Here is a 12109-nt window from a genome sequence, read left to right as displayed (position 1 = left end):
CCTCGAGCTCAGCCCGTTTCCTTCGCTGCAAGTGCATTTCTGTTGGTTTCTGACACCGGACGAGCGTTCTCCACTCGTTGGAAGCTTCGGCCATCTTTTGGACCGTTTTGGGTCGCACCACAGTTCTCCCTCCAACGAGCTCGCTTCCCGACCTATACCTCCGGAAAACGTGTCAGGGAGCATGCTAGAAGTGTGGGTTGAAGTCCTCGGAGCACGAGACCCGAAGATCGAAAGACTTATGACCAATACGGAGCAAAGGGAAGAAACTGTCGGGGGACCGCTTTTTACCCCAGGACGAGAAATTTGAGTCCGGGGCATTCCCGCTCGCGTTTTCTTGGGACGAGCACCGGAAGTCCTCGAGCTCAGCCCGTTTCCTTCGCTGCAAGTGCATTTCCAGTGGTTTCTGACACCGGACGAGCGTTCGCCACTCGTTGGAAGCTTCGGCCATCTTTTGGACCGTTTTGGGTCGCACCACAGTTCTCCCTCCAACGAGCTCGCTTCCCGACCTATACCTCCGGAAAACGTGTCAGGGAGCATGCCAGGAGTGTGGGTTGAAGTCCTCGGAGCACGAGACCCGAAGATCGAAAGACTTATGACCAATACGGAGCAAAGGGAAGAAACCGTCGGGGGACCGCTTTTTACCCCAGGACGAGAAAACTGAGTCCGGGGCATTCCCGCTCGCGTTTTCTTGGGACGAGCACCGAAAGTCCTCGAGCTCAGCCCGTTTCCTTCGCTACAAGTGCATTTCCAGTGGTTTCTGACACCGGACGAGCGTTCGCCACTCGTTGGAAGCTTCGGCCATCTTTTGGACCGTTATGGGTCGCACCACAGTTCTCCCTCCAACGAGCTCGCTTCCCGACCTATACCTCCGGAAAACGTGTCAGGGAGCATGCCAGGAGTGTGGGTTGAAGTCCTCGGAGCACGAGACCCGAAGATCGAAAGACTTATGACCAATACGGAGCAAAGGGAAGAAACCGTCGGGGGACCGCTTTTTACCCCTGGACGAGAAAACTGAGTCCGGGGCATTCCCGCTCGCGTTTTCTTGGGACGAGCACCGGAAGTCCGCGATCTCAGCCCGTTTCCTTCGCTGCAAGTGCATTTCCAGTGGTTTCTGACACCGGACGAGCGTTCGCCACTCGTTGGAAGCTTCGGCCATCTTTTGGACCGTTTTGGGTCGCACCACAGTTCTCCCTCCAACGAGCTCGCTTCCCGACCTATACCTCCGGAAAATGTGTCAGGGAGCATGCCAGGAGTGTGGGTTGAAGTCCTCAGAGCACGAGACCCGAAGATCGAAAGACTTATGACCAATACGGAGCAAAGGGAAGAAACCGTCGGGGGACCGCTTTTTACCCCAGGACGAGAAAACTGAGTCCGGGGCATTCCCGCTCGCGTTTTCTTGGGACGAGCACCGGAAGTCCTCGAGCTCAGCCCGTTTCCTTCGCTGCAAGTGCATTTCCAGTGGTTTCTGACACCGGACGAGCGTTCGCCACTCGTTGGAAGTTTCGGCCATCTTTTGGACCGTTTTGGGTCGCACCACAGTTCTCCCTCCAACGAGCTCGCTTCCCGACCTATACCTCCGGAAAACGTGTCAGGGCGCATGCCAGGAGTGTGGGTTGAAGTCCTCGGAGCACGAGACCCGAAGATCGAAAGACTTATGACCAATACGGAGCAAAGGGAAGAAACCGTCGGGGGACCGCTTTTTACCCCAGGACGAGAAAACTGAGTCCGGGGCATTCCCGCTCGCGTTTTCTTGGGACGAGCACCGGAAGTCCTCGAGCTCAGCCCGTTTCCTTCGCTGCAAGTGCATTTCCAGTGGTTTCTGACACCGGACGAGCGTTCGCCACTCGTTGGAAGCTTCGGCCATCTTTTGGACCGTTTTGGGTCGCACCACAGTTCTCCCTCCAACGAGCTCGCTTCCCGACCTATACCTCCGGAAAACATGTCAGGGAGCATGCCAGGAGTGTGGGTTGAAGTCCTCGGAGCACGAGACCCAAAGATCGAAAGACTTATGACCGATACGGAGCAAAGGGAAGAAACCGTCGGGGGACCGCTTTTTACCCCAGGACGAGAAAACTGAGTCCGGGGCATTCCCGCTCGCGTTTTCTTGGGACGAGCACCGAAAGTCCTCGAGCTCAGCCCGTTTCCTTCGTTGCAAGTGCATTTCCAGTGGTTTCTGACACCGGACGAGCGTTCGCCACTCGTTGGAAGCTTCGGCCATCTTTTGGACCGTTTTGGGTCGCACCACAGTTCTCCCTCCAACGAGCTCGCTTCCCGACCTATACCTCCGGAAAACGTGTCAGGGAGCATGCCAGGAGTGTGGGTTGAAGTCCTCGGAGCACGAGACCCGAAGATCGAAAGACTTATGACCAATACGGAGCAAAGGCAAGAAACCGTCGGGGGACCGCTTTTTACCCCAGGACGAGAAAACTGAGTCCGGGGCATTCGCGCTCGCGTTTTCTTGGGACGAGCACTGGAAGTCCTCGAGCTCAGCCCGTTTCCTTCGCTGCAAGTGCATTTCCAGTGGTTTCTGACACCGGACGAGCGTTCGCCACTCGTTGGAAGCTTCGGCCATCTTTTGGACCGTTTTGGGTCGCACCACAGTTCTCCCTCCAACGAGCTCGCTTCCCGACCTATACCTCCGGAAAACGTGTCAGGGAGCATGCCAGGAGTGTGGGTTGAAGTCCTCGGAGCACGAGACCCGAAGATCGAATGACTTATGACCAATACGGAGCAAAGGGAAGAAACCGTCGGGGGACCGCTTTTTACCCCAGGACGAGAAAACTGAGTCCGGGGCATTCCCGCTCGCGTTTTCTTGGGACGAGCACCGGAAGTCCTCGAGCTCAGCCCGTTTCCTTCGCTGCAAGTGCATTTCCAGTGGTTTCTGACACCGGACGAGCGTTCGCCACTCGTTGGAAGCTTCGGCCATCTTTTGGACCGTTTTGGGTCGCACCACAGTTCTCCCTCCAACGAGCTCGCTTCCCGACCTATACCTCCGGAAAACGTGTCAGGGAGCATGCCAGGAGTGTGGGTTGAAGTCCTCGGAGCACGAGACCCGAAGATCGAAAGACTTATGACCAATACGGAGCAAAGGGAAGAAACCGTCGGGGGACCGCTTTTTACCCCAGGACGAGAAAACTGAGTCCGGGGCATTCCCGCTCGCGTTTTCTTGGGACGAGCACCGAAAGTCCTCGAGCTCAGCCCGTTTCCTTCGCTACAAGTGCATTTCCAGTGGTTTCTGACACCGGACGAGCGTTCGCCACTCGTTGGAAGCTTCGGCCATCTTTTGGACCGTTATGGGTCGCACCACAGTTCTCCCTCCAACGAGCTCGCTTCCCGACCTATACCTCCGGAAAACGTGTCAGGGAGCATGCCAGGAGTGTGGGTTGAAGTCCTCGGAGCACGAGACCCGAAGATCGAAAGACTTATGACCAATACGGAGCAAAGGGAAGAAACCGTCGGGGGACCGCTTTTTACCCCTGGACGAGAAAACTGAGTCCGGGGCATTCCCGCTCGCGTTTTCTTGGGACGAGCACCGGAAGTCCGCGATCTCAGCCCGTTTCCTTCGCTGCAAGTGCATTTCCAGTGGTTTCTGACACCGGACGAGCGTTCGCCACTCGTTGGAAGCTTCGGCCATCTTTTGGACCGTTTTGGGTCGCACCACAGTTCTCCCTCCAACGAGCTCGCTTCCCGACCTATACCTCCGGAAAACGTGTCAGGGAGCATGCCAGGAGTGTGGGTTGAAGTCCTCGGAGCACGAGACCCGAAGATCGAAAGACTTATGACCAATAGGGAGCAAAGGGAAGAAACCGTCGGGGGACCGCTTTTTACCCCAGGACGAGAAAACTGAGTCCGGGGCATTCCCGCTCGCGTTTTCTTGGGACGAGCACCGGAAGTCCTCGAGCTCAGCCCGTTTCCTTCGCTGCAAGTGCATTTCCAGTGGTTTCTGACACCGGACGAGCGTTCGCCACTCGTTGGAAGTTTCGGCCATCTTTTGGACCGTTTTGGGTCGCACCACAGTTCTCCCTCCAACGAGCTCGCTTCCCGACCTATACCTCCGGAAAACGTGTCAGGGCGCATGCCAGGAGTGTGGGTTGAAGTCCTCGGAGCACGAGACCCGAAGATCGAAAGACTTATGACCAATACGGAGCAAAGGGAAGAAACCGTCGGGGGACCGCTTTTTACCCCAGGACGAGAAAACTGAGTCCGGGGCATTCCCGCTCGCGTTTTCTTGGGACGAGCACCGGAAGTCCTCGAGCTCAGCCCGTTTCCTTCGCTGCAAGTGCATTTCTAGTGGTTTCTGACACCGGACGAGCGTTCGCCACTCGTTGGAAGCTTCGGCCATCTTTTGGACCGTTTTGGGTCGCACCACAGTTCTCCCTCCAACGAGCTCGCTTCCCGACCTATACCTCCGGAAAACATGTCAGGGAGCATGCCAGGAGTGTGGGTTGAAGTCCTCGGAGCACGAGACCCAAAGATCGAAAGACTTATGACCGATACGGAGCAAAGGGAAGAAACCGTCGGGGGACCGCTTTTTACCCCAGGACGAGAAAACTGAGTCCGGGGCATTCCCGCTCGCGTTTTCTTGGGACGAGCACCGAAAGTCCTCGAGCTCAGCCCGTTTCCTTCGTTGCAAGTGCATTTCCAGTGGTTTCTGACACCGGACGAGCGTTCGCCACTCGTTGGAAGCTTCGGCCATCTTTTGGACCGTTTTGGGTCGCACCACAGTTCTCCCTCCAACGAGCTCGCTTCCCGACCTATACCTCCGGAAAACGTGTCAGGGAGCATGCCAGGAGTGTGGGTTGAAGTCCTCGGAGCACGAGACCCAAAGATCGAAAGACTTATGACCAATACGGAGCAAAGGGAAGAAACCGTCGGGGGACCGCTTTTTACCCCAGGACGAGAAAACTGAGTCCGGGGCATTCCCGCTCGCGTTTTCTTGGGAAGAGCACCGGAAGTCCTCGAGCTCAGCCCGTTTCCTTCGCTGCAAGTGCATTTCCAGTGGTTTCTGACACCGGACGAGCGTTCGCCACTCGTTGGAAGCTTCGGCCATCTTTTGGACCGTTTTGGGTCGCACCACAGTTCTCCCTCCAACGAGCTCGCTTCCCGACCTATACCTCCGGAAAACGTGTCAGGGAGCATGCCAGGAGTGTGGGTTGAAGTCCTCGGAGCACGAGACCCGAAGATCGAAAGACTTATGACCAATACGGAGCAAAGGGAAGAAACCGTCGGGGGACCGCTTTTTACCCCAGGACGAGAAAACTGAGTCCGGGGCATTCCCGCTCGCGTTTTCTTGGGAAGAGCACCGGAAGTCCTCGAGCTCAGCCCGTTTCCTTCGCTGCAAGTGCATTTCCAGTGGTTTCTGACACCGGACGAGCGTTCGCCACTCGTTGGAAGCTTCGGCCATCTTTTGGACCGTTTTGGGTCGCACCACAGTTCTCCCTCCAACGAGCTCGCTTCCCGATCTATACCTCCGGAAAACGTGTCAGGGAGCATGCCAGGAGTGTGGGTTGAAGTCCTCGGAGCACGAGACCCGAAGATCGAAAGACTTATGACCAATACGGAGCAAAGGGAAGAAACCGTCGGGGGACCGCTTTTTACCCCAGGACGAGAAAACTGAGTCCGGGGCATTCCCGCTCGCGTTTTCTTGGGACGAGCACCGGAAGTCCTCGAGCTCAGCCCGTTTCCTTCGCTGCAAGTGCATTTCCAGTGGTTTCTGACACCGGACGAGCGTTCGCCACTCGTTGGAAGCTTCGGCCATCTTTTGGACCGTTTTGGGTCGCACCACAGTTCTCCCTCCAACGAGCTCGCTTCCCGACCTATACCTCCGGAAAACGTGTCAGGGAGCATGCCAGGAGTGTGGGTTGAAGTCCTCGGAGCACGAGACCCGAAGATCGAAAGACTTATGACCAATACGGAGCAAAGGGAAGAAACCGTCGGGGGACCGCTTTTTACCCCAGGACGAGAAAACTGAGTCCGGGGCATTCCCGCTCGCGTTTTCTTGGGAAGAGCACCGGAAGTCCTCGAGCTCAGCCCGTTTCCTTCGCTGCAAGTGCATTTCCAGTGGTTTCTGACACCGGACGAGCGTTCGCCACTCGTTGGAAGCTTCGGCCATCTTTTGGACCGTTTTGGGTCGCACCACAGTTCTCCCTCCAACGAGCTCGCTTCCCGACCTATACCTCCGGAAAACGTGTCAGGGAGCATGCCAGGAGTGTGGGTTGAAGTCCTCGGAGCACGAGACCCGAAGATCGAAAGACTTATGACCAATACGGAGCAAAGGGAAGAAACCGTCGGGGGACCGCTTTTTACCCCAGGACGAGAAAACTGAGTCCGGGGCATTCCCGCTCGCGTTTTCTTGGGAAGAGCACCGGAAGTCCTCGAGCTCAGCCCGTTTCCTTCGCTGCAAGTGCATTTCCAGTGGTTTCTGACACCGGACGAGCGTTCGCCACTCGTTGGAAGCTTCGGCCATCTTTTGGACCGTTTTGGGTCGCACCACAGTTCTCCCTCCAACGAGCTCGCTTCCCGATCTATACCTCCGGAAAACGTGTCAGGGAGCATGCCAGGAGTGTGGGTTGAAGTCCTCGGAGCACGAGACCCGAAGATCGAAAGACTTATGACCAATACGGAGCAAAGGGAAGAAACCGTCGGGGGACCGCTTTTTACCCCAGGACGAGAAAACTGAGTCCGGGGCATTCCCGCTCGCGTTTTCTTGGGACGAGCACCGGAAGTCCTCGAGCTCAGCCCGTTTCCTTCGCTGCAAGTGCATTTCCAGTGGTTTCTGACACCGGACGAGCGTTCGCCACTCGTTGGAAGCTTCGGCCATCTTTTGGACCGTTTTGGGTCGCACCACAGTTCTCCCTCCAACGAGCTCGCTTCCCGACCTACACCTCCGGAAAACGTGTCAGGGAGCATGCCAGGAGTGTGGGTTGAAGTCCTCGGAGCACGAGACCCGAAGATCGAAAGACTTATGACCAATACGGAGCAAAGGGAAGAAACCGTCGGGGGACCGCTTTTTACCCCAGGACGAGAAAACTGAGTCCGGGGCATTCCCGCTCGCGTTTTCTTGGGACGAGCACCGGAAGGCCTCGAGCTCAGCCCGTTTCCTTCGCTGCAAGTGCATTTCCAGTGGTTTCTGACACCGGACGAGCGTTCGCCACTCGTTGGAAGCTTCGGCCATCTTTTGGACCGTTAGTGGTCGCACCACAGTTCTCCCTCCAACGAGCTCGCTTCCCGACCTACACCTCCGGAAAACGTGTCAGGGAGCATGCCAGGAGTGTGGGTTGAAGTCCTCGGAGCACGAGACCCGAAGATCGAAAGACTTATGACCAATACGTAGCAAAGGGAAGAAACCGTCGGGGGACCGCTTTTTACCCCAGAACGAGAAAACTGAGTCCGGGGCATTCCCGCTCGCGTTTTCTTGGGACGAGCACCGGAAGTCCTCGAGCTCAGCCCGTTTCCTTCGCTGCAAGTGCATTTCCAGTGGTTTCTGACACCGGACGAGCGTTCGCCACTCGTTGGAAGCTTCGGCCATCTTTTGGACCGTTTTGGGTCGCACCACAGTTCTCCCTCCAACGAGCTCGCTTCCCGACCTACACCTCCGGAAAACGTGTCAGGGAGCATGCCAGGAGTGTGGGTTGAAGTCCTCGGAGCACGAGACCCGAAGATCGAAAGACTTATGACCAATACGGAGCAAAGGGAAGAAACCGTCGGGGGACCGCTTTTTACCCCAGGACGAGAAAACTGAGTCCGGGGCATTCCCGCTCGCGTTTTCTTGGGACGAGCACCGGAAGTCCTCGAGCTCAGCCCGTTTCCTTCGCTGCAAGTGCATTTCCAGTGGTTTCTGACACCGGACGAGCGTTCGCCACTCGTTGGAAGCTTCGGCCATCTTTTGGACCGTTTTGGGTCGCACCACAGTTCTCCCTCCAACGAGCTCGCTTCCCGACCTATACCTCCGGAAAACGTGTCAGGGAGCATGCCAGGAGTGTGGGTTGAAGTCCTCGGAGCACGAGACCCGAAGATCGAAAGACTTATGACCAATACGGAGCAAAGGGAAGAAACCGTCGGGGGACCGCTTTTTACCCCAGGACGAGAAAACTGAGTCCGGGGCATTCCCGCTCGCGTTTTCTTGGGAAGAGCACCGGAAGTCCTCGAGCTCAGCCCGTTTCCTTCGCTGCAAGTGCATTTCCAGTGGTTTCTGACACCGGACGAGCGTTCGCCACTCGTTGGAAGCTTCGGCCATCTTTTGGACCGTTTTGGGTCGCACCACAGTTCTCCCTCCAACGAGCTCGCTTCCCGACCTATACCTCCGGAAAACGTGTCAGGGAGCATGCCAGGAGTGTGGGTTGAAGTCCTCGGAGCACGAGACCCGAAGATCGAAAGACTTATGACCAATACGGAGCAAAGGGAAGAAACCGTCGGGGGACCGCTTTTTACCCCAGGACGAGAAAACTGAGTCCGGGGCATTCCCGCTCGCGTTTTCTTGGGACGAGCACCGGAAGTCCTCGAGCTCAGCCCGTTTCCTTCGCTGCAAGTGCATTTCCAGTGGTTTCTGACACCGGACGAGCGTTCGCCACTCGTTGGAAGCTTCGGCCATCTTTTGGACCGTTTTGGGTCGCACCACAGTTCTCCCTCCAACGAGCTCGCTTCCCGACCTATACCTCCGGAAAACGTGTCAGGGAGCATGCCAGGAGTGTGGGTTGAAGTCCTCGGAGCACGAGACCCGAAGATCGAAAGACTTATGACCAATACGGAGCAAAGGGAAGAAACCGTCGGGGGACCGCTTTTTACCCCAGGACGAGAAAACTGAGTCCGGGGCATTCCCGCTCGCGTTTTCTTGGGACGAGCACCGGAAGTCCTCGAGCTCAGCCCGTTTCCTTCGCTGCAAGTGCATTTCCAGTGGTTTCTGACACCGGACGAGCGTTCGCCACTCGTTGGAAGCTTCGGCCATCTTTTGGACCGTTTTGGGTCGCACCACAGTTCTCCCTCCAACGAGCTCGCTTCCCGACCTATACCTCCGGAAAACGTGTCAGGGAGCATGCCAGGAGTGTGGGTTGAAGTCCTCGGAGCACGAGACCCGAAGATCGAAAGACTTATGACCAATACGGAGCAAAGGGAAGAAACCGTCGGGGGACCGCTTTTTACCCCAGGACGAGAAAACTGAGTCCGGGGCATTCCCGCTCGCGTTTTCTTGGGACGAGCACCGGAAGTCCTCGAGCTCAGCCCGTTTCCTTCGCTGCAAGTGCATTTCCAGTGGTTTCTGACACCGGACGAGCGTTCGCCACTCGTTGGAAGCTTCGGCCATCTTTTGGACCGTTTTGGGTCGCACCACAGTTCTCCCTCCAACGAGCTCGCTTCCCGACCTATACCTCCGGAAAACGTGTCAGGGAGCATGCCAGGAGTGTGGGTTGAAGTCCTCGGAGCACGAGACCCGAAGATCGAAAGACTTATGACCAATACGGAGCAAAGGGAAGAAACCGTCGGGGGACCGCTTTTTTACCCCAGGACGAGAAAACTGAGTCCGGGGCATTCTCGCTCGCGTTTTCTTGGGACGAGCACCGGAAGTCCTCGAGCTCAGCCCGTTTCCTTCGCTGCAAGTGCATTTCCAGTGGTTTCTGACACCGGACGAGCGTTCGCCACTCGTTGGAAGCTTCGACCATCTTTTGGACCGTTTTGGGTCGCACCACAGTTCTCCCTCCAACGAGCTCGCTTCCCGACCTATACCTCCGGAAAACGTGTCAGGGAGCATGCCAGGAGTGTGGGTTGAAGTCCTCGGAGCACGAGACCCGAAGATCGAAAGACTTATGACCAATACGGAGCAAAGGGAAGAAACCGTCGGGGGACCGCTTTTTACCCCAGGACGAGAAAACTGAGTCCGGGGCATTCCCGCTCGCGTTTTCTTGGGACGAGCACCGGAAGTCCTCGAGCTCAGCCCGTTTCCTTCGCTGCAAGTGCATTTCCAGTGGTTTCTGACACCGGACGAGCGTTCGCCACTCGTTGGAAGCTTCGGCCATCTTTTGGACCGTTTTGGGTCGCACCACAGTTCTCCCTCCAACGAGCTCGCTTCCCGACCTATACCTCCGGAAAACGTGTCAGGGAGCATGCCAGGAGTGTGGGTTGAAGTCCTCGGAGCACGAGACCCGAAGATCGAAAGACTTATGACCAATACGGAGCAAAGGGAAGAAACCGTCGGGGGACCGCTTTTTACCCCAGGACGAGAAAACTGAGTCCGGGGCATTCCCGCTCGCGTTTTCTTGGGAAGAGCACCGGAAGTCCTCGAGCTCAGCCCGTTTCCTTCGCTGCAAGTGCATTTCCAGTGGTTTCTGACACCGGACGAGCGTTCGCCACTCGTTGGAAGCTTCGGCCATCTTTTGGACCGTTTTGGGTCGCACCACAGTTCTCCCTCCAACGAGCTCGCTTCCCGACCTATACCTCCGGAAAACGTGTCAGGGAGCATGCCAGGAGTGTGGGTTGAAGTCCTCGGAGCACGAGACCCGAAGATCGAAAGACTTATGACCAATACGGAGCAAAGGGAAGAAACCGTCGGGGGACCGCTTTTTACCCCAGGACGAGAAAACTGAGTCCGGGGCATTCCCGCTCGCGTTTTCTTGGGAAGAGCACCGGAAGTCCTCGAGCTCAGCCCGTTTCCTTCGCTGCAAGTGCATTTCCAGTGGTTTCTGACACCGGACGAGCGTTCGCCACTCGTTGGAAGCTACGGCCATCTTTTGGACCGTTTTGGGTCGCACCACAGTTCTCCCTCCAACGAGCTCGCTTCCCGATCTATACCTCCGGAAAACGTGTCAGGGAGCATGCCAGGAGTGTGGGTTGAAGTCCTCGGAGCACGAGACCCGAAGATCGAAAGACTTATGACCAATACGGAGCAAAGGGAAGAAACCGTCGGGGGACCGCTTTTTACCCCAGGACGAGAAAACTGAGTCCGGGGCATTCCCGCTCGCGTTTTCTTGGGACGAGCACCGGAAGTCCTCGAGCTCAGCCCGTTTCCTTCGCTGCAAGTGCATTTCCAGTGGTTTCTGACACCGGACGAGCGTTCGCCACTCGTTGGAAGCTTCGGCCATCTTTTGGACCGTTTTGGGTCGCACCACAGTTCTCCCTCCAACGAGCTCGCTTCCCGACCTACACCTCCGGAAAACGTGTCAGGGAGCATGCCAGGAGTGTGGGTTGAAGTCCTCGGAGCACGAGACCCGAAGATCGAAAGACTTATGACCAATACGGAGCAAAGGGAAGAAACCGTCGGGGGACCGCTTTTTACCCCAGGACGAGAAAACTGAGTCCGGGGCATTCCCGCTCGCGTTTTCTTGGGACGAGCACCGGAAGACCTCGAGCTCAGCCCGTTTCCTTCGCTGCAAGTGCATTTCCAGTGGTTTCTGACACCGGACGAGCGTTCGCCACTCGTTGGAAGCTTCGGCCATCTTTTGGACCGTTAGTGGTCGCACCACAGTTCTCCCTCCAACGAGCTCGCTTCCCGACCTACACCTCCGGAAAACGTGTCAGGGAGCATGCCAGGAGTGTGGGTTGAAGTCCTCGGAGCACGAGACCCGAAGATCGAAAGACTTATGACCAATACGTAGCAAAGGGAAGAAACCGTCGGGGGACCGCTTTTTACCCCAGAACGAGAAAACTGAGTCCGGGGCATTCCCGCTCGCGTTTTCTTGGGACGAGCACCGGAAGTCCTCGAGCTCAGCCCGTTTCCTTCGCTGCAAGTGCATTTCCAGTGGTTTCTGACACCGGACGAGCGTTCGCCACTCGTTGGAAGCTTCGGCCATCTTTTGGACCGTTTTGGGTCGCACCACAGTTCTCCCTCCAACGAGCTCGCTTCCCGACCTACACCTCCGGAAAACGTGTCAGGGAGCATGCCAGGAGTGTGGGTTGAAGTCCTCGGAGCACGAGACCCGAAGATCGAAAGACTTATGACCAATACGGAGCAAAGGGAAGAAACCGTCGGGGGACCGCTTTTTACCCCAGGACGAGAAAACTGAGTCCGGGGCATTCCCGCTCGCGTTTTCTTGGGACGAGCACCGGAAGTCCTCGAGCTCAGCCCGTTTCCTTCGCTGCAAGTGCATTTCCAGTGGTTTCTGACACCGGACGAGCGTTCGCC

This window comes from Cucumis melo, chromosome 12 (genome assembly GCF_025177605.1).
Source record: "Cucumis melo cultivar AY chromosome 12, USDA_Cmelo_AY_1.0, whole genome shotgun sequence".
Classification (NCBI taxonomy): Eukaryota; Viridiplantae; Streptophyta; class Magnoliopsida; order Cucurbitales; family Cucurbitaceae; genus Cucumis; species Cucumis melo.
Note: the sequence above shows the minus strand (reverse complement) of the source record.